The sequence below is a fragment of the Bos grunniens genome, chromosome 12, assembly GCF_055505025.1.
Source record: "Bos grunniens cultivar Pamir isolate PY7600 chromosome 12, Bosgru_T2T1.0, whole genome shotgun sequence".
NCBI lineage: Eukaryota > Metazoa > Chordata > Mammalia > Artiodactyla > Bovidae > Bos > Bos grunniens.
Genome location: NC_141176.1, coordinates 15,530,073 through 15,551,759, shown reverse-complemented (window position 1 = coordinate 15,551,759; position 21,687 = coordinate 15,530,073). Strand labels below are relative to the sequence as shown.

The following is a 21,687-nucleotide window of genomic DNA, read 5'->3' as shown; positions in this document are numbered from 1 at the left end:
CTCTCCAGTACTCTTGCCTGGAAAATCCCATGGATGGAGGAGCCTGCTGGGCTTCAGTCCATGGGGTCACGAAGAGTAGGACATGACTGAGCGACTTCACTTTCACTTTTCACTTTCATTCATTGGAGAAGGAAATGGCAACCCACTCCAGTGCTCTTGCCTGGAGAATCCCAGGGACAGCGGAGCCTGGTGGGCTGCCGTCTATGGGGTCGCACAGAGTCGGACACGACTGAAGCGACTTAGCAGCAGCAGCAGCAGCTCTAGTATTCGCTATTATACCAGCAGTTTCAATGTACATCCAGGTGTCCTTCTGAGAGATTCTCCTGGGAGAACCTTAGGGGGAGGATGTCCAGGTCTAAGAGGAGGCATCTTCAACCACCGATAGATCCTTGCAACCTTCCTAAGAGACTGTTCTCATGCCATAATTCTATCAACAGTCAAGGCGTGCCTTCATACTAACTTCAACATGGGTATGATACATGCTTTCACACATGTTATCTAACTTTTGGTAAACTTTTTCCCTGGTTATAAAAGCTATTAATATATGTGTTTCAGAAGATGGAGGGAATTTCCTTCACCGGACCTCTCAAGGAAAACGCTGTGCCTGCTGGAAGGAGGTGTACGAGTAGCTGCTTGGGATGAGAGGTAATTCTTCCCTAGGATGTTCCGGTGAGAAACTCCTTCAGGAGGATGTGCGCTCAGTTGCTCAGTTGTATCCGTCAGGCTCCTCCATCCATGGAATTTTCCAGGCAAGAATACTGGAGTGGGTTGCCACTTCATTTTCTACTGTAAGGGATCTTCCCAACTCAGGGATCAAACAATTGATCTGGATGCAGGACATGCGTCTCTTGCATCTCCTGCACTGACAGGTGGATTCTTTACCACTAGGGCCACCTGGGAAGCCCTTCTGGAGGATGGACTTCTGGCTTTTTTGAGCTTGCATTTCAGAGAAAGCCCTAAGCCAGAATGGAATCATCAGCATTACAGAGGAGAGGATTACAGAGGTGGAAGGTGGAATGGGGACTCTGAGAGGAAGGTCCCAGAAGCCAGAGACAAGAAGCCTGGGCTGGAGGTAAACCCAGACACAGGGCAAGTAGAAAGGATTTTGGAAGTGAATATACCATTTCCTAGAGTTCATGAATTCTACTCTTTACTGTGTCAATGGAACTTCCAAATACGTATTGCTATTTAACCTCTGATTAGAGATTTTGTGAGCTGGTGAGTTCTGGCCTTTGTCCCAGGAAGGCAGCTGTACAGTTTTCATGAGCTGTTTCATCACAGAGAAGACAGATTGGCTATGAGGACCAATTTCTGATGGCAAGAGTAGAAGAAGGTGAGGGAAGGTTGCCACTGAAGGATAAGGTATCTGGGACTTCCCTGCAGGTCCAGTGGCTACGACTCCCAGCTCCCAGTGCAGGGGGACTGGGTTTGATCTCTGATCAGAGAACTAGATCCTACGTACTGCAACTAAGAATTCATATGTTGCAACTAAAGATCCCTAATGCAGCAACGAAAATGGAAGATGCTGTGTGCCACAGCTAAGACCTGGCACAGCCAAATCAATTCAATAAAATAAATATTTTTTTAAAAGGGAAAAAAGAAAGCATAACTGCAGGCTTGCTATGGGTACAGTTTTAAGGACCCTTCTGAATCTGCTTTACCCTGCCTTCAAAACCCACGTAAGCAGGCGAAGGTGAGGGGATCACTTAAACGGAAGGCTTTAGTCACACCTCTGGAATGGGGCCTGGCAATCCAGCTAGAGCGTCGCAGAAGGGTTTAGGCGACCGTGTGGAAGAGATGACCGAAGACAGCTGAGCGTCACCAGAAAATGAAACAAGAGCAATGGGAGAAACAGCGGGGGAAGTGTGAGAGCCGCTGGGAAACCTGGGACCGAGAGCAGGGAAGGCCACCTCTACCTGGGCTGGTCAGGGGAGCCTTTACAGACAATGCAGCCCCCGAGCTGAGCCTGAAGGATGAATAGCACACCTCCACAAACAGCAGGGTGTGCAGAAGGGTGAATGTATTCCCTAGGGCAGCACTCACAAATAACCAGGAACTGGATGGCTGATAACAACAGAAATATAGTCTCCCACAGTCTGGAGGCCAGGTGACCGAGATCAAGATGTTGGCAAGGTCACACCTCCTGCCCCCTGGGGTTCAGGGGGAGACTCCCTTCCTTGCCTCTTCTGCCTTCTCATGGTTGCTGGTTTCCTTGGCTTGTGGTCGCATCACTCCAGTCTCTGTTTCCATCTTCATGTGGCCTTCTCCTCTCTTGTCCCTTCAAAGCACACCTGTCGTTGAATTTGGGGCCCTCCTGGATGACTGAGCATGATCTCATCTTAAGATATTTCAATTACAGCAGCAAATTAGGTAACAGTCACAGATGCCAGGGGTTGGGGGCCACCATTCAACCATCGCAGAGGGCATCATTCAGAGCATCTCTGGGAAGAACACGAACTCCTTCGTGAATGACCATGATCCCAGTATCTTTCAAGTCCCATCACCCACTACTTCCCCTGACTTCAACGGGATTCGTTGCTTTTATTTCCACACATGACGCATTTCCCATACCTCTATGCTTTTGTAAATGTTGTTTCCTCTTTCCATTTTAGTGACTCAAGTTGGATGCTGGAAGGAAAATCAACAGGATGGAATGGTTGTAGGGGGCAGGTTTAGAGGGTAATGTGAACAGGCTCCGTGGTTCCAAATGTTCATATTTCATTTTTTGGCTGCATGCACAGCATGTAGGATTTTAGTTCCCTGACCAGGGATCGAACCCTCACTCCCTGTAGCAGAAGGGTGGGATCTTAACCACTGGACTGTCAGGAAGTCCCCAAATATTCATATTTCAACAGTAAAAGTTTCCTCTGGACAACCTAGCTATGTCCTGGAGGTCCCTTTACCACGTTGTCTGGCTTTACGTAAGTTGCAATTAAAAGGTTTATTTGTGTGACATATGACAAGTTCCTCTCTGAAATTTGATTTCATGTTTACTCATGAATAGCAGCTGCTCTCAAAAGTGGTTCACTTTTAAGTAAATTAAAAGTTTGTCTCTGAGGATATACATATCCTAAAGGTTTATTTTGTTTTGTGTCTCAGGAGAAGTAAGTGGGGAAGAATGAGCTGGATATTCATAAGGCTGCAGGTAACTTGTTTTGAACACTTTCAGTAGACTGAGAGAACAGCAGTCAAGGGGAGAAATGTTTGAATTTCAATGGGAATTGTCAACATGGAGTGAATGATAAAGACACCAGCCACAAGATCAGTGTCCTTATATCTTTCTTTTATTGCTTCATTGTAATTAAAGCCTAAAGTGAATTATGAAAATATGCAATCCAACAGCTTCTGCCTTGGATTTATGCCTGGCACGCTGTGAAACTGTGGTGTGATGATTGCTTTGTATTATGCATGTTGTACTATAAAGGAAGGACTTTAATATGTAATACGGAGTTTCCATATGATAGAAATGTATCTACCGACACAAAGGCAGTTGAAAACTGTATTGCTTATAGAAGACCATAAATAGCTGAGGAGAAATTAAGAGGCAGGGAGGAAAAGAAGCCATTGTGGGGCAGACACAGAAAAGGTGAAGAATATCTGGTGCATAATTAAACACACATATTTTGGGTAGGCAAAATTCTAAGATGACGACCCAATGACCTGGTATAATCCCTCCCTTTGAAGGTGGGCAGGATCTGTGACTATGATAGGTGTCATTCCTGTGATGAGGTTGTGTATTTACCACAAAGGTTAAGGGATTTTTTTCCCATCAATTGATTTTAAATTAATCAAAAGGGAAATTACCTGGGTGGATCTGAATCAGAGGAAACTCTTGAAAGTGTCGGGTTCTCCTACTGGACTTGAAGAAGCCATCATGGGTTCTATAACTGCAAGGAAATGAATCCTGCCAGCAACCAGGTGAGGCTGGAAGAGCACTTGGAGCCTCAGGTGAGACCATCTTATAGCACTGATGCCTGACTGGAGCTTTGTGAGACCTGGAACAGAGGACCCAGCTATGCCATGGCTCCTGATCCAGAGAAACTGGGAGCTAATGAATATGTATATATATATTAGGGAGCTGCATCCCAGGCGATTTGTTACACAGCATCATGCTAAGTGCTGGGGATTCAATAGTCTCCAAGACAAACCCAACTCTGCCCTGCAAGAGATCCAGACAAGGAAAGAGATGACTACTGATTGAACAGTTCCCTTCTCCAGGGGATCTTCCCGACCCAGGAATCGAACCAAGGTCTCCTGCATTACAGGCGAATTCTTTACCAACTGAGCTACCAGGGAAGCCCAACCAAAGGTTCAGTTCAGTTCAGTTCAGTTCAGTTGCTCAGTCGTGTCTTACTCTTTGGGACCCCATGAATCACAGCACACCGGGCCTCCCTGTCCATCACCAATTCCCGGAGTCACTCAAACTCATGTCCATCGAGTCGGTGATGCCATCCAGCCATCTCATCCTCTGTCGTCCCCTTCTCCTCCTGCCCCCAATCCCTCCCAGCATCAGGGTCTTTTCCAATGAGTCAACTCTTCGCATGAGGTGGCCAAAGTATTGGAGTTTCAGCCTCAGCATCAGTCCTCCCAATGAACACCCAGGACTGGTCTCCTTTAGGATGGACCGGTTGGACCTGCTAGTTTTCAATTCACTTCTCCTGTTGCCCCTTCATCAGTGCCTGTGATTCTTCCACTACAGCCCCTTGGCCATCATGCCCAAGGGGAAGGGGAATAGAGAATTCAGAAAGGAAGAGAATGGACAGGAGGGAAATCCCTTCTGGGCGGACAGGGAAGGAAAAACACATCCTGTTGGGTTCTGAGGGGTGAGGCAGAGAGCAGGGGCCGCAGGAGAGGGGGGACCACGTGGGCTGCACCTCCCCTTCATCCTCCCCAAAGTGGGGGATGGTGAGAGGTTTTAAATAACCAGAAAAGCTTGGGGGAGATTTCAGAGCAGAGGGTCTGTTTCTGGGTAAATACTAGGATGTTTGCAAGTGCTCTTAGAAAAGTCCTGAATCCATTACGCCCCTACTTAGGTGGCAATCTGGAGATGGATCCAGGCAGAGGGGTGCCCAGAAATGGGGCCCCTTCCCTCACTCCCGACACTGCCCCTTCCTCCAGGCTGCCACCCGATCAGCAGCCAGCTCGTTTGGTCCCATTTGCTTCTCTTGAGACACAAGATAAAATAAATCTTTGGGATGTTTACGTGTCCAGAGGCAAACTTATAATTTATTCAAAAAGTGAACAGCTTTCATGGGCAACTGCTATTCATGAGTAAACATGACATCAAATTTCAGAACAGGACTTTCCACATTTCACACAAGAGATGGTTTTCAACCAGCAGAGAACAGTGTAACTTGCAAGATGAAAAGTTTCCTCTCACTCATGAGACAAGTGGTTTGAATGTAAGAGCAGAACACTATTTGCGAATCTCTTTCTTCTTCTTTATTCCCCTTGGTGTCTGAACGTAACTGGGTTATAGTTGGCCCCAAGGTAAGCAGTACCTTGTTGTTCAGTCGCTCAGTCGAGTCCGACTCTTTGCGACCCCATGGACTGTAGCCCACCAGGCTCCTCTGTCCATGGGATTCTCCAGGCAAGAGTTCTGGAGTGGTTGCCATGCTCTCCTCCAGGGGATCTTCCAGACCCAGGAATCGAACCAGTGTCTCCTGTGTCTGCTGCATCACAAGTGGATTCTTTACCACTGAGCCACCGGGGAAGCCTAGGGATGATGCTAAGTCCTCTGAATTTATTTTCCTTAATGGTAGAAGACACATGACACCCCTGCGGTCTGGAACCTAATTTAGGGACTGTCTACATAGCCAAAAGTAAATTCAAATGTCAGGCATACCAAGTAATTTACAATCTGACCCCACCTACTCTGCCTTTCTTATTCCCTGCATTTGGGACCCCCAGTACGGAATCAGTATGGAACCAAACTGAACCAATGGGATCGGTGCAGGGGCCACACCAAGGGCCCTGCCACTCCTCATCTGGGATGCTCATTTAATGCCTCCTTGTTTCTGACAATATTAGAAACTGCCCTACTGATCTCCCTGGAATATGTCTCTGGATCAGTTCAAATGATGAATTAGTTGAGGGTGTAGGCAAAATGTTTGTGCTTGCAAACCCAGATTTTGGGCATCAGAGTCAAGCTCCTTGTCTTCTCACCTGTATGCAAATGTCAGTTTGATTCTGAGCCTGGTTATTTGTAAGTAGATACTGGCTTGGCTCACAGGGATCTCTGCTTTGGGGAAATGCCATCTCGATCCACAGGTGTCAGGAGTGGACCTCTGGCAGCTGTATTTGCATCGTAGGATCCACAGTTTTTACAGCTAGTGCTTGACACCCTGTAAAGGAATCTCTTTTTCTGAAAATCTGTAACTGGGATACAGGAAGAATTAGGTCATACATATTAGGTGGCTGGAGCTGAAACTTTTAAATTTAACAAGCATGAGGCAGCCGCCTTCACTGATCATCTGCAGGTGATGCAGAGGAAATAAATCCTTGAAGAGAAAAGTGTAACAAATTCACATGGAGATGCAGAGATAAGAGAATGAGAAAGAGATCTGGAAGCTTCGTAGACCTTAATTTCAGTTGCTTGCTGAAGCCCAGCCCAGTCATATCCCTGGTCCATGAAATAACATCGTATCCTTACAATTCCTTGCCTTTTCATTTCTTTCCTAGTCAGTTGTGAATTACAGCACACCAAGCTCATTTAATGGTGCAAATCTTCTCTCCTGTTTTAAATTACTTTCCCTCTTTCATCTTGAGCCTCCATTTTCTTACCTCAATCCCACCACTGAATAGCAATCCATTATGATTATAACACAAGTTGTTTATCCAAAAAAAATGTAATTTCCTTTTTTGCTATTTCAAAGAAAGCTGCTAACAATATTCTTCCATATGTCTACAATTGCATATAATTAAGAATCTTTAGGGTATAGTCCTTGAAGTGGAAGTTACTTGTATGTTTAACTTTACACAATAATGTCAAATTATTTTCTGAACTCATTGTACTAGCTTGTGCTCCCACCATCTAATATTCAGTTCAGTTCAGTCGCTCAGTCGTGTCCGACTCTTGGTGAACCCATAAACCACAGCACACCAGGCCTCCCTGTCCATCACCAATTCCCGGAGTCCACCATGTCCTCCTGCCCTCAGTCTTTCCCAGCATCAGGGTCTTTTCAAATGAGTCAGCTCGTAATCAATAAAAATCAATAATATTACTAGCATTCATTATATTCCAGGCAGTCACTCACTGGTAGAAGTTTAATTTTGTCTTCTCTTGCATTCTTAGGATAAACACTAATTGGTCATGGTGTTGCAGGAAGGGTGACCCCTTCCAGGGCCTGAAACTGGGCTCTTGTCTAACACTCTGAAATGAATTGTCCGAGGAGACACATCTGCTGACAAAGCAAGAGATTTTACTGGGAAAGGGCACCCGGGTGGAGAGCAGTAGGGTAAGAAAACCCAGGAGAACAGCTCTGCCACGTGGCTCGCAGTCTCGGGTTTTATGGTGATGGGATTAGTTTCCAGGTGGCTTTGGCCAATCATTCTAATTCAGAGTATTTCCTGGTGGCGCACACATCGCTCAGCCAAGATGGATGCTAGCGAGAGGGATTCTGGGAAGTGGACGGACATGCGGTGTCTCCTTTCAACCTTTCTCGAACTCTTCCTGTTGGTGGTGGCTTATTACTTCTGTATTCCTTACCAGGATCTCCTGTCATAAAACAACTCATGCAAATGGTTTCTATGGTGCCTGGCCAGGGTGGGCAGTTTCAATCAGTGTGCTTCCCCTAACAGTGGTGTATCTAATTTGTAATATATTGTTGGATTCAGGTGGTTAATAGCTTATTAAAATTTTTTACATCCATGCTCAGAAGTACAAAGGACTCGGGTTTCCTTTTCTTGTCCTGATACTGCCTGGGTTTGAAATTAATTACACCAGTCTTAGGAAAAGTGTTATCCTTCTTTTTCTATTTTCTGGATGATTTATATAACGGTTATTTTCTGTTCCTCGAAAATCATTAAAACTCAACAGTAGGGACTTCCCTGGTGATCCAGTGGCTAAGACTCTGACCTTCCAATCAGGCAGCCCGGGTTCAATGCCTGGCCAAGAAACTAGATCCCACATGCTGCAATTGAGACCCAGCCCAGTCAAATAAATAAATAATAAAAATAATAACAACAATTTTTAAAAGTAGTCTTTAAAAAATTTAACAGTAGAACCATTTGGAGCAGGCCTCTTTGTGGAGGGTAAGATTGGGGATGTCCTTGATAGCAATGTCAATTTCCTTAACTATTATTAGTCTCTTCAAATTTCTTTTCCTTCTTGTACCAGTTTTGACATTTTTGTTTTTGTTTTCAGAAAGAATCTTTTTTATCTAGATTGTCAAATACTCATTTTATTTTTATTTAAAACTGCTGTGTTTGCAGTTATTTTTCTTTTTGATTTTGTGATTTAGTTGCTTCTTATTTACTGTTTTCTTGATCAGTTTTAAAAAAACCAGCTTTTAGTTTTCTAAAAGTTGATGTTCTCTGCTTTTATTTTTATTGATTCTTTCTTCTGATTTCTTTGGGTGTGACCTGTTGCTTATTTTCTGACTTCTTAAGCTTGTTTGTTTTCAATACTTTGGTTTTGGATTGTTTGTTTGTTTTCTCATTTTTCTGCTTGGAACATCTTCCCCTAGATGGCTCTGTGAAGTGCTCTCCCCTCCTTCCAATTGTCATTTAAATGCCTCCTTTTCATCTGTTTTCCCTGCCCACTCTATTCAAACTTGCAATTCCTCCTCCCTCCCCGTTCCCATTCCCCTCTTTATCTTTCTCTCCAGCACCTATTACCATCAACACAATGTATATTTTCCTTCTTTATTATTTATTGCCTATTTCCCCACATTAAAATATGAGTTATTTTTAATGCCCTTTGCAACAACATGGATGGACCTAGAGATTATGATACATATTGAGTGAAGTAAAAAAGAGAAAGACAAATATCATATAATACCGCTTATGCGTGGAATCTAAAATTACGACACGAATAAACTTATTTACAAAACAGAAATAGACTCACAAACATAGAAAACAAACTTACGGAAAGGAAGAGGGAAGAGGAATAAGTGAGGAGTTTGGGGTTAAAACAGACACGCTACTATATTATAAAGTAGATAACCAACAAGGACCTACTGTACGGCATGGGGACCTATATTCAATAGCTTATAATAACCTATAATGGAAAAGAATTTGAAGACAAAGAATATAGGGATTTCCTTGGTGATCCAGTGGCTAAGACTCTGCACTCCCAGTGTCAGGGGCTCAATCCCTGGTCAGAGAACTAGATCCCAAGTGCTGCAACTAAGATCTGGTGCAGACAAGTAAATATTTAAAATAATAATAATAGAATATATATGTGTGTGTGTGTGTAACTGAATCACTTTCCTGTGTACCTGAAACTAACCCAACATTGTAAATCAACTATATTTCAATACATTTGTTTTATAAAAATGTGAGTTATTTTAACTTGGTAAATTTATGGGTCAATCATCATCATATCTAGAATATTTTCTTCAGCCCAGAAAGTTTCCTTGTCCTGTTTATAGTAATTTCCCCTCCATTCCTGCCCCAGGCAACCACTGATTTGCTTCTGTCTTTATAAACTTGGAAGTTAGGATTTTGACTGTTTTGCTCACTGCTGTAGCCCCAGTGAAAGTGTTAGTCACTTAGTCATTTCTGACTCTTTGGGACCCCATGGACTGTAGCCTGCCAGGCCTCTCTGTCCATGGAATTTTCCAGGCAAGAATACTGGAATCCCCTTTCCTCAGGGAATCTTTAGAGGAGCCTGGCGGACTGCAGTCCACGGGGTCACAAGGAGTCAGATACAACAGAGCAACTATTGCTACTGCCACATAGCCCCAGTATCTAGAGCAATGGTGCATAACAGGTGGTCAATAAATATTTGTTAAACGAAAGTTTCAAATAATCTTATCTGCCCCCACAAAATGAGCTACCAGTTTCTAGAGATGTTGTGTTTAAAATCTCTAAAAATACCTGTTGATATGTTTTATTTCTCCCTGGGATTCTATTCATTGATGCATTATATATGTTGGAGTTATTGTTGATCTGTGATCATTATTTTATTGGTCTATTGTTCCTTTCTTCAATATGTAATATTTTTATTTATTGCTTATGACATTTAAACTTTGAATCCATTTTTTTAATATTCAGATTGCTATCTTTGTTATCTTTCAGTTCTCATGCCTTAATCTTTTCCCATCACTTTGTGTTTTATCTACCTAGATCTTTTCAAAGTGTGTCTCTTATTGTAGCTAAAACATTACTTGATCTTACTAATTTTTTTAAGATTCTGAGAGTCTCTGCCTTCTAAATGGTGAGTTCAAAATTTTCATTTGCTTCTCTTTGGCTTTTTTTGTGTGTGTGTGTGGCTATTTTATCTTATATTTTCTATCAAGATTTCTGGGAGAAATATCAATAACCTCAGATATGCAGATGATACCACCCTTATGGCAGAAAGTGAAGAGGAACTAAAAAGCCTCTTGATGAAAGTGAAAGTGGAGAGTGAAAAAGTTGGCTTAAAGCTCAACATTCAGAAAATGAAGATCGTGGCATCCGGTCCCATCACTTCATGGGAAATAGATGGGGAAACAGTGTCAAACTTTATTTTTCTGGGCTCCAAAATCACTATAGATGGTGACTACAGCCATGAAATTAAAAGACACTTACTCCTTGGAAGGAAAGTTATGTCCAACCTAGATAGCATATTCAAAAGCAGAGACATTACTTTGCCAACAAAGGTCGGTCTAGTCAAGGCTATGGTTTTTTCTGTGGTCATGTATGGATGTGAGAGTTGGACTGTGAAGAAGGCTGAGTGCCGAAGAATTGATGCTTTTGAACTGTGGTGTTGGAGAAGACTCTTGAGAGTCCCTTGGACTGCAAGGAGATCCAACCAGTCCATTCTGAAGGAGATCAGCCCTGGGATTTCTTTGGAAGGAATGATGCTAAAGCTGAAACTCCAGTACTTTGGCCACCTCATGTGAAGAGTTGACTCATTGGAAAAGATTCTGATGCTGGGAGCGATTGGGGGCAGGAGGAGAAGGGGACGACAGAGGATGAGATGGCTGGATGGCATCACTGATTCGATGGATGTGAGTCTGAGTGAACTCCGGGAGTTGGTGATGGACAGGGAGGCCTGGCGTGCTGCGATTCTTGGGGTCGCAAAGAGTCGGACACGACTGAGCGGCTGATCTGATCTGATCTGATCTGATACTTCAGTTTTCCAGATTCATCTCTCCTTTCCAGACTTCTACTGGGTAAATTGCATTAAGATCTTTAATTATATTTATTTTCCCCTAGCACTTTCTTGCACAAATAAAATCTCTATCTTTCCTCCACCTAAGACCAGTATGATACCATATTCTTGATTTCTGGTTGGTTTCCAGCAAACCCTACTTCCTTCTCCAGCACACTGGGGATCACCTGGCTTTAGTTCAGGATTGCAGTCATCAGAAGAAAGAAAAGATCCCTCCCTCTTTCTGAGTATGTCCTCAAGCACCAAATCACAACCACTTTCTCTCTCTCTTGTAGAGGAAGATAAGAGCTCTCAACAGTCTTTAAAGGTCTCTAGGTCCATACACTTTTTCTCTATAGCATTTATTAGCATCAAAATTCTATATATTTTACTTTTTTATTATGTCTCATCCTATTAGAATGTTGAGCTCTTTTAATTTTAATAAGTTTACAAAATTGTTTCAGCATAATTGCAATCCTATCAGGGCAGGGCTGGACTGGGAGAGGAAGCTAGCGGTCTTTGCGAGTTTGCCTACTTCTGATCTTATTGCTGAGGCCAGCTTGAATTGCTTCTTGTTAGCTGCAGCCACAGAGTCCTAAGAGTGGCAACTGTCAATTTGCATATCATAGAATTCAGTTTGTAGGCACCAGGTTTTGTGGATATTTATAGAAACTTTGTTCATAATTGCCAAAACTCGGAAACAATCAAGATGTCCTTTAATAGGTGAAAGGGTAAATAAACTGTAGTACTTCCAGACCATGGAATATTATTCAGCACTGAAAAGAAATAATCTATCAAGTCAGGCAAAAACGTGGAGGAAACTTAAATGCACATACATCATTATACATTGATCCAAACCCATAAAATGTATAACACCAGGAGTGAATAAAAAGGTAAGCTAAGGACTGTGGGTGATCATGACGTGTCAATGCAGGTTCATCTTTGGTTAAAAGAATATACTATTCTGGTGAGTGATGTTGATCAGGGGAGGCTATGCATGTGTAAGGTATATGAGAAATATCTGTATCTTCCTCTCAATTTTGTTATAAACTTAAACCTGTTTGAAAACAATAAAGCCTCAAAAAAGAAAAAAACAGTAAATGAAAGCCTACAGAAGGCTTAGAAAGTGACCACAGAATGGTGATATTATACATACCCATTTTTTTTTTGGTATTAATTTTATTCTATTTTCTGTATAACTTTAAGTACATAAAGGTTTATTTCCACAGGCCTCAGGAAATGGGTAGAAATCACAGGACAATCTCTCTCCCACCAAAAAAAAGTTGCATATTTTGGTAAAGTGTCTGTCCTAGAGGAAAAACTGAAAGTTGCATTAGCAAGGTTGTGCAAGACTTTTACACAAGACCTAAAACAGCCTGCAGTGGAGATTTTTAGTCCTTTGTTCAGGTGCCCAGACAGAAGCCAAAAGTTGTGAGTATGACAGGGCCATGGAAGCAGTGAAGATGGAAGACGGGCACCTAGAATGGAAGGAGAAAGGGAGCCAGATTTCTGGGAATGGTGCAGTTTTCCTTTTTTTTCACTCTTTTAAAGTCATCTCTGTAGGAAGGTGCTGGGCAGGGGCCCAAGAGAGAAATGTGGTGGATGCAGGGCACCACCACAGCAGCCTACACAGGACAACCTACGGTCAGGTTTGGCCAGGTGCGGGATGGAATGCAGAAGAAAAGGAATGCTCACAGGAAATCATTTTGCTAGGAATGCTAGATGGCCAAGTTTCAGCCTTTGGTCCCGTGCAATCCTTGCCACACTTGTCAATAGTGATAGTTAGTTTAAGTTAGAAGAACTAACTAGGATCAGCTTCTGTTACCTTCACACTCGTTGTTAGAAAAAGGTTAACTTGTGTGAACATTCTGACCTGTTAATTCCTGGGACTGCTATAGTCTTCCCAAAAGACTATTTGTTGGTCAAATAACCCCAAAGGCTGAAAGCTAAAACACACCTGTCCTGGCCTGCAGTTGCTTAAGAATGGATTGGCGGTGTGGTTGAGCTGATATGAAAGAGCTGCACCTTCCTGCGGAAGATCAACTGACCTGCTATCCCACCCCAAATCTCAGCCTGAGGTATATTTCAGTGAAGGCAGGTAGCTGTGCTTCTCAAAGCAGAGAAGCAGTTTAAGAGCAGAAAGGTAGAGGAAATCTAAAAAAGAACCGTCTTGAGACAGATTTATCCCATGGTGTGAGGGAGAGGACAAGGAACCCCGTGGCACTTCGCTTATCCAGCAATTTCTGTCACTGTGGTGACCAACTTCTGCCCATTCCATACGGTCTTAAACTGCTCAGCGACTGGGAACTCATTGAAGTCACCGCCTTCTGTAGGAATGACATTCATCTCAGAAGATTTGGCACTGACTATCTCACAATCCAGGGAGTTCTTGCTCAGGTAAACGTGGCAGCCATCTGTTTTGTTGATGGAAATGGTTGGCACTTTACCCATTACCTGAACTGTGACATCCTTACTATTGATTATCTCCACAATGCCCACCACGTCATCAAACACCAGACCAAGTTTCTTACAGTTATCTACAGTAATGGAGTTAATTTTGCCCTTGATCTGCAATGTCGAGTTCACACACTTGAATATGTAAGCCACCTGTTTCAGCTCTGTATCCTCTATCACCAGGTTGGAAACATTCTCCTGATTTTCCACTCTCCACTTCTTGCCCTCCAGTTCAAGTAGGGCTGGTTCCTTCTTTGTGACTGGTTTGGGGGGATCTGGTTTAGATGCAGAGAAGGGTTTGGGGCCACTTCGTATCAGACCACTCTGAGCCTTCAAGGCAGGGTTCTTGTGAGTCTTCATGTCATCAGATACGTGTTTCAGGGCATGTGTGATGCTCTCCCCATGATTAATCTGCGCAAACAGTGCTGAGCGTGAAGCAGAGTCATCTGAGCCTGAACTGGTGGGGACTGGCGGGGGGAGGTGGACCTGGAGGGGGGGGGAGGAGGAGGACCAGATCCAGCAGAGGGTCCAGATGGCAAGCCACTCAGTTCTTTTGCCACAGGCCCCGTTCTGCTCCAGGCCAGTCCGGTGGTATGGAACTCCTTAATGTAAGCCTGCAGCTCTGTCCATATACTCAAGTAAGCTTTGACCCAGTCCACATGCTTTTTATCCACATCTTTGTACTCCTTGAGGACTCGATTTGTATAAAACATGGCAGCATCATTCATTTCCTTCACATAGGGACCAGGCTTGGGAGCCATAGCCACCCAACCCAGGGCCTGGATACTTTCGTTGACAGCTGACAGGTGATTGATCAACTTGCTGCCTCGGTTCTTCTCCCGGAAGGTCACCACTTCTTGGATCTGCTCGGAGATGGGTGCCAACAAGTCAGAAAGCTTGTTGCCTGCTGGCTGCTGGCACTGAGAGGCTGTAATCAAGAGAGCTCGCTCTAACTTCAGACCTGTATGGACCATCTCCGCATGTTTCTGCACATCTCCCCCAATCTCTTTACTGATCTTGAGGTACTCTGCCACGGGACCGGCCAGCAGTGAGTCAAATGCTTGCACATATGGAGTCGTTCCTTTTGCAGCACTGTCTCCATACCCACAGTGTGTGTCAGAGGCATGGGAGACTGCCTCCAGGTGGCCCACCACTCTCTCCAATCTTTCTACCAGATTTCGCATGTCAGCCATAATGTACCACCTCAGACTTCTGTCTCACCTCCGGACCGCGATTGGCCTCTCTCTACTTCCGGCAAGAACTGCCCAGCAACCTTCGCGCCTATACATACCCATTTTTTTAAAAGGAGTATCTTTTAAGCTAAGTGGTAAGTCATAACTGTTTGCTTATCTTGAAAGGCGCTCTAATACAAGAGCTCTACAGTCTCACTTCCCCTCTCATGTACTGTATTCACATGTTCTTGGACAAATTATGGGCTGGGTGAAATCCTGCAGTACAAACATCTGCTAAACTGTTTAACTCGGTTATTCATCAGACTTATGTGATTGCAGAACCCTTCTGTCATGAAAAACATATCATCATGAGAACAACTTCTATGGAGCTTACAGTTATAGACAGCTCACTCCTCATCAAAAAACACTGAGCGCCCACTACGCAGCAGGCGCTGTGCCGGGAGATGGTAGGAAGAGTCAGGTCTCCTTTTTTTTTTTTTTCACACTTAACACACCAGCAGGGGAGCCAGACACTACTCAAATAATCATCAAACACATTATTTAAAACTGCAATAAGTGCGATGAAAGAGAAATGCAGGAATCTTGAGAGAATAGCACTTAGAATAGGAGAGAGTCAGGGAAGATCTTTTTTGACAAAGTGGTATTTAAGCTGAAGTCTGAAAGATGGATAGGAGCCAACGAAGTATTGAGTGAGGAGAAGCGTACTGGGCAGGAAGGAAGAATGAGGTGTGTACGTAGGGGATATCAAAAATATTTATTAATTTATGGGGAAAGATCAAGGTCTCAGGTTTAGACATGATGACATTGAGATGCTGTGACAAAAATAAGAACTACGTGTTTGGTCTCTGCTCCCGGTTCTTGGCACAGAGCTTCTAAAATCTTCATAACTTCCTTTTTATTCACAGTCAGTCCTTCTGCCTCACGTGCATTTATGCTAATGCAGTGATGCTTGGAGGATAGGGGTGGCTGCCAGAGGAACTAACCTTGTGACCGAAGTGTTGGAACTTTGAGCTCCCCACCTGTCTCTGGGGAGGAGTATGGGGCTGGAGATTGAGTTAATCATCAATGGCCAATTAATTAGTCAATCATGCCTATGTAATGAAGCCTTAATAAAAATTCCTAAACAACAGGGTTTAGAGAGCTTCTAAGTTGGTGAATACATGGAAGTGTTGGTGAGGCAGGAGGGAAGGGGGCAAGTTCAGTTCAGTTCAGTCACTCAGTCATGTCCAACTCTATGTGACCCCATGGACTGCAGCATGCCAGGCTTCCCAGTCCATCACCAACTCCCAGAGCTTGCTCAAACTCATGTCCATCGAGTCAGGGATGCCATCCAACCATCTCATCCTCTGTCGTCCCCTTCTCCTCCTGCCTTCAATCTTTCCCAGTGTCAGGGTCTTCTCCAAGGAGTCAGTTCTTCATATCAGGTGGTCAAATATTGGAGTTTCTTCAGCATCAGTCCTTCCAATGAATATTCAGGACTGATCTCCTTTAGAATGGACTGGTTGGATCTCCTTGCAGTCCAAGGGACTCTCAAGAGTCTTCTCCAACACCACAGTTCAGAAACATCAATTTTTCAGCACTCAGCTTTCTTTATAGTCCAACTCCCAGATCCATATATGACTACTGGAAAAACCATAGCTTTGATTAGATGGACCTTTATTGGCGAAGTACTGTCTCTACTTTTCAATATGCTGTTAGGCTTCCCTTGTAGCTCAGGTGGTAAAGAATCTGCCTGCAGTGCAGGAAACCGGGGTTCGATCCCTGGGTTGGGAAGATCCCCTGGAGAAGGAAATGGCAATCCCCTCCATTATCCTTGCCTGGAAAATCTCATGGACAGAGGAGCCTGGTGGGCTGCAGTCAATGGGGTCACACGACTAAGTGACTAACACTTACTTACTTACTAGGTTTGTCATAGCTTTTCTTCTAAGGAGCAAGCATCTTTTAATTTCATGGCTGCAGTCACCATCTGCAGTAATTTTGGAGTTCAAGAAAAGAAAGTCTTTCACTGTTTCCATTGTCCCCCCATCTATTTGCCATGAAGTGATGGGGCCGGATGCCATGATCTTAGTTTTCTGAATGTTGAGTTTTAAGCCAACTTTTTCACTCTCCACTTTCACTTTCATTAAGAGGCTCTTTGGTTCTTCTCCACTTTCTGCTATAAGAGTGGTGTCATCTGCATATCTGAGGTTATTGATATTTCTCCTGGCAATCTTGATTCCATCTTGTGCTTCATCCAGCCCGGCCTTTTGCATGATGTACTCTGCATATAAGTTAAATAAGCAGGGTGACAATATTCAGCCTTGACGTACTCCTTTCCCCATCTGGAGCCAGTCTGTTGTTCCATGTCCATTTCTAACTGTTGCTTCTTGACCTGCATACAGATTTCTCAGGAGGCAGGTCAGGTGGTCTGGTATTTCCATCTCTTGAAGATTTTTCCACAGTTTGTTGTGATCCATACAGTCAAAGGAGTTGACATAGTCAATAAAGCAGAAGGAGATGTTTTTCTAGGCACAACCATTAAAAGAACGACAGCCTTTGAGGATATGACAGAAACTGGTTAGAACTAACTAGGTCCAAGACGGCAGAAGATTCGACTTCCAATAGACTTTGAACTCATTATACACTCATTGTTATATATTCAGTTCAGTTCAGTCGCTCAGTCGTGTCCGACTCTTTGCAACCCCATGAATAGTAGCACACCAGGCCTCCCTGTCCATCACCAACTCCCGGAGTTCACTCAAACTCACGCCCATTGAGTCAGTGATGCCATCCAGCCATCTCATCCTCTGTCATCCGCTTCTGCTCCTGCCCCCAATCTTTCCCAGCATCAGAGTCTTTTCCAATGAGTCAACTCTTCCCATGAAGTGGCCAAAGTACTGGAGTTTCAGCTTTAGCATCATTCCTTCCAAAGAAATCCCAGGGCTGGTCTCCTTTAGAATGGACTGGTTGGATCTCCTTGCTATTAGCTTATGCTAAATGCTACCCACCAGCACCATGGCAGTTCTTGACATTGACTGTGAGAGGCCAAAAAGTGGGTGGGGGCCAATTCCAGGATATCTCTGCTCCTGCCCCCAAAATAGTTTGAATAATCCTTGCACTTGTTGGCCTATGAAATTGCCCAGCCTATGAAAACTAACCATCCCCACACTGTGGGGCCTTGTTTGCCACGCTCTGTGGAGTGTGTTTTTCCCAAGGCTGCTCTCATTTTCTGAGATGGACCACCTATAGGTCCGCCTATAGGATGTGTATCTCTCTAAATAAATCCACTTCTTACCTACCACTTTGTCTCTCACTTTATACTTTCTGCACAGAGACATAAAGAACCTGAGCTTCAATAACTCATGTCGTTTCTGTGGGGAGATGGTGGGTTTGCATCCCACTGAGATGCAATGGAGTTCAAGTCTCATATGAGATACAGTTTTGTTAGGGAACCATTGACAGAAATTGTCTGCCTTGGCCAGGCACCATATAACAGCTTGCATGAGTTGTCTCACAAACGGAGGGAGAATTCGGGAGGGGCCAAAAGGAGAGAGGAGACATGAGTCCATAATACGTCCTGCCAACCTTCCAGAAACCCTCACGCTGGAATTCACCTTGGCTGACAGATGTTTGCGCCACCAGGAAGGACCCAAGTCCGACCACATACGGGCAACTAGCAAGATGATTGGCCAAAGACAACCAGGAAAACTGATGCCATTGCCATAAAACCTGAGGCTGTGAGCCACATGGCAGAGCAGTTCTCCTGGGTTCCCTTAACCTGCCCTTCTCCACCTGGGTACCCCTTTCCAATAAAGTCTTGGGCTTTGTCACGTCAGTACGTGTGTCTCCTCGGACAATTCATTTCTGACTATTAGACAAGAGCCCACTCTCGGGTCCTAAAGGGGTCCCCTCTCTGGTCACAGTTTCACAGAGAGAGTGGCACACCCAGAAAGGGCATGGAAGCTGCACACTCACACCCCTCACTCCTCCCCTTGCCTTCTGCATCTCTTCCATTCGATTGTTCCTGAGTTGCATCCTTTACAATCAACCAGTAATAGTAAGTAAAATGTTCCCCTGAGTTCTGTGAGCCATTTTTTCTACCAAGTTATACACCTCAAAGAAGGTTCTGAGAACCCTGACTCTAGCTGATTGGTCAGAAGAACAACAGGGGGTAACCTGGGCCTGTGACTGGTGTCTGAATTGGGGACTGAACCCTTAAATTGTGGCATCTGATGCTAACTTCATGTAGAGTGTCAGAGTTGAAATGAATTGCAGGATACACAGTTGATGTCTACAGATGAATCACGATGAATTGCAGGATACCTAGTTGATATCTACAGAGAACTGGAAAATTGGCGTGGGAAAAGAACTTAGACCTTTGGTGTCAGAATTGTGAGTCCAGAAATTCTTTTTCTCCTTTTAGATGCTCAGGAGATATCTAAGGGGAGATACTGTAGGTAACTGTAAATTAGCCTGAAGCTCAGAAAATAGATTTAGGCTAAATAGTTAAATTATAATTTGCTAATATTTCAATGCAAAGATGGGCTCGATAAAGGACAGAAATGGTATGGACCTAACAGAAGCAGAAGATATTAAGAAGAGGTGGCAAGAATACACAGAAGAATTGCACAAAAAAGATCTTCATGACCCAGATAATCATGATGGTCTGATCACTCACCTAGAGCCAGACATCCTGAAATGTGAAGTCAAGTGGGCCTTAGAAAGCATCAATACGAACTAAGCTAGTGGAGATGATGGAATTCCAGTTGAGCTATTTCAAATCCTGAAAGATGATGCTGTGAAAGTGCTGCGCTCAATATGCCAGCAAATTTGGAAAACTCAGCAGTGGCCACAGGACTGGAAAAGGTCAATTTTCATTCTAATCCCAAAGAAACGCAACGCCAAAGAATGTTCAAACTACCTCACAATTGCACTCATCTCACACGCTAGTAAAAGAATGCTCAAAATTCTCCAAGCCAGGCTTCAACAATACGTGAACCGTGAACTTCCAGATGTTCAAGCTGGTTTTAGAAAAGGCAGAGGAACCAGAGAGCAAATTGCCAACATCCTCTGGATCATCGAAAAAGCAAGAGAGTTCCAGAAAAACATCTATTTCTGCTTTATTGACTATGCCAAAGCCTTTGACTGTGTGGATCACAATAAACTATGGACAATTCTGAAAGAGATGGGAATCCCAGACCACCTGACCTGCCTCTTGAGAAACCTGTATGCAGGTCAGGAAGCAACAGTTAGAACTGGACATGGAACAACAGACTGGTTCCAAATAGGAAAAGGAGTCCGTCAAGGCTGTATATTGTCACCCTGTTTATTTAACTTCTATGCAGAGTTCATCATGAGAAACGCTGGGCTGGAAGAAGCACAAGCTGGAATCAAAATTGCCGGGAGAAATATCAATAACTTCACATATGCAGATGACATCACCCTTACAGCAGAAAGTGAAGAGGAACTAAAAAGCCTCTTGATGAAAGTGAAAGTGGAGAGTGAAAAAGTTGGCTTAAAGCTCAACATTCAGAAAATTAAGATCATGGCATCTGGTCCCATCACTTCATGGGAAATAGATGGGGAAACAGTGGAAACAGTGTCAGACTTTATTTTTTTGGGCTCCAGAATCACTGCAGATGGTGATTGCAGCCATGAAATTAAAAGACGCTTACTCTTTGGAAGGAAAGTTATGACCAACCCAGATAGCATATTGAAAAGCAGAGACGTTACTTTGCCAACAAAGGTCCGTCTAGTCAAGGCTATGGTTTTTCCAGTGGTCATGTATGGATGTGAGAGTTGGACTGTGAAGAAGGCTGAGCGCCAAAGAATTGATGCTTTTGAACTGTGGTGTTGGAGAAGACTCTTGAGAGTCCCATGGACTGCAAGGAGATCCAACCAGTCCATTCTAAAGGAGATCAGTCCTGGGATTTCTTTGGAAGGTATGATGCTAAAGCTGAAACTCCAGTACTTTGGCCACCTCATGGGAAGAGTTGCCTCATTGGAAAAGACTCTGATGCTGGGAGGGGTTGGGGGCAGGAGGAGAAGGGGACGACAGAGGATGAGATGGCTGGATGGCATCACTGACTCGATGGACGTGAGTCTGAGTGAACTCCTGGTGTTGGTAATGGACAGGGAGGCCTGGTGTGCTGCAGTTCATGGGGTCGCAAAGAGTCAGACATGACTGAGGGACTGAACTGAACTGAAAATTTCAATAAAAATTTATTAAAATTATATTAATAGTAACTGAAAAAAATCACTGGTGGGTATTGAGAAATTAATTACCCACATTTTGTGTCTACTCTAACCAGGGGGGAAAATATCTGAGTGTGCCTTTAATTTAGTCTTATTTTCCTTAAAAAAACAAAGCTTATTCTAGTGATTAACATTCTTAAAGCCTCCAGGAGTCCCAGCTGGCAGCCATAGTAGCTGTTTCAAAGCCAAACAGGAGAAGTGTTTGTGTCTGCTTAAAAATGGAGCAATTAATGATGTGGGAAAAATATTTTTCCTTTATTTGCTTTTCAACATGATGGCTTTGCATGATAAAGGATAGAGGAGTGTTAAGATTGAATACGAATGCCGCAGGGGGAAAAATATGTGAGCTGATAGGTCTGTATTATATAAAGAATGCTCAGATGTTTAGCAGATATGCTGCAAAGACCAAGATGGCATCTTAAAACATTAGAGAATTCTCGAATTAAAACTCCTGGAAAATGATAACATCCACGAGGAGCTTTGGACATCTCAACAATACTATTAATA

At 43.7% G+C, this 21,687-nt stretch overlaps 1 pseudogene; it reads right to left on the bottom strand.

Moving 5' to 3' along the window:
* Nucleotides 1-13,462: 13,462 nt before the first annotated feature.
* On the bottom strand, nt 13,463-15,011 carry LOC147361407 (adenylyl cyclase-associated protein 1 pseudogene; annotated as a pseudogene).
* Between the last annotated feature and the right edge of the window lie 6,676 nt (nt 15,012-21,687).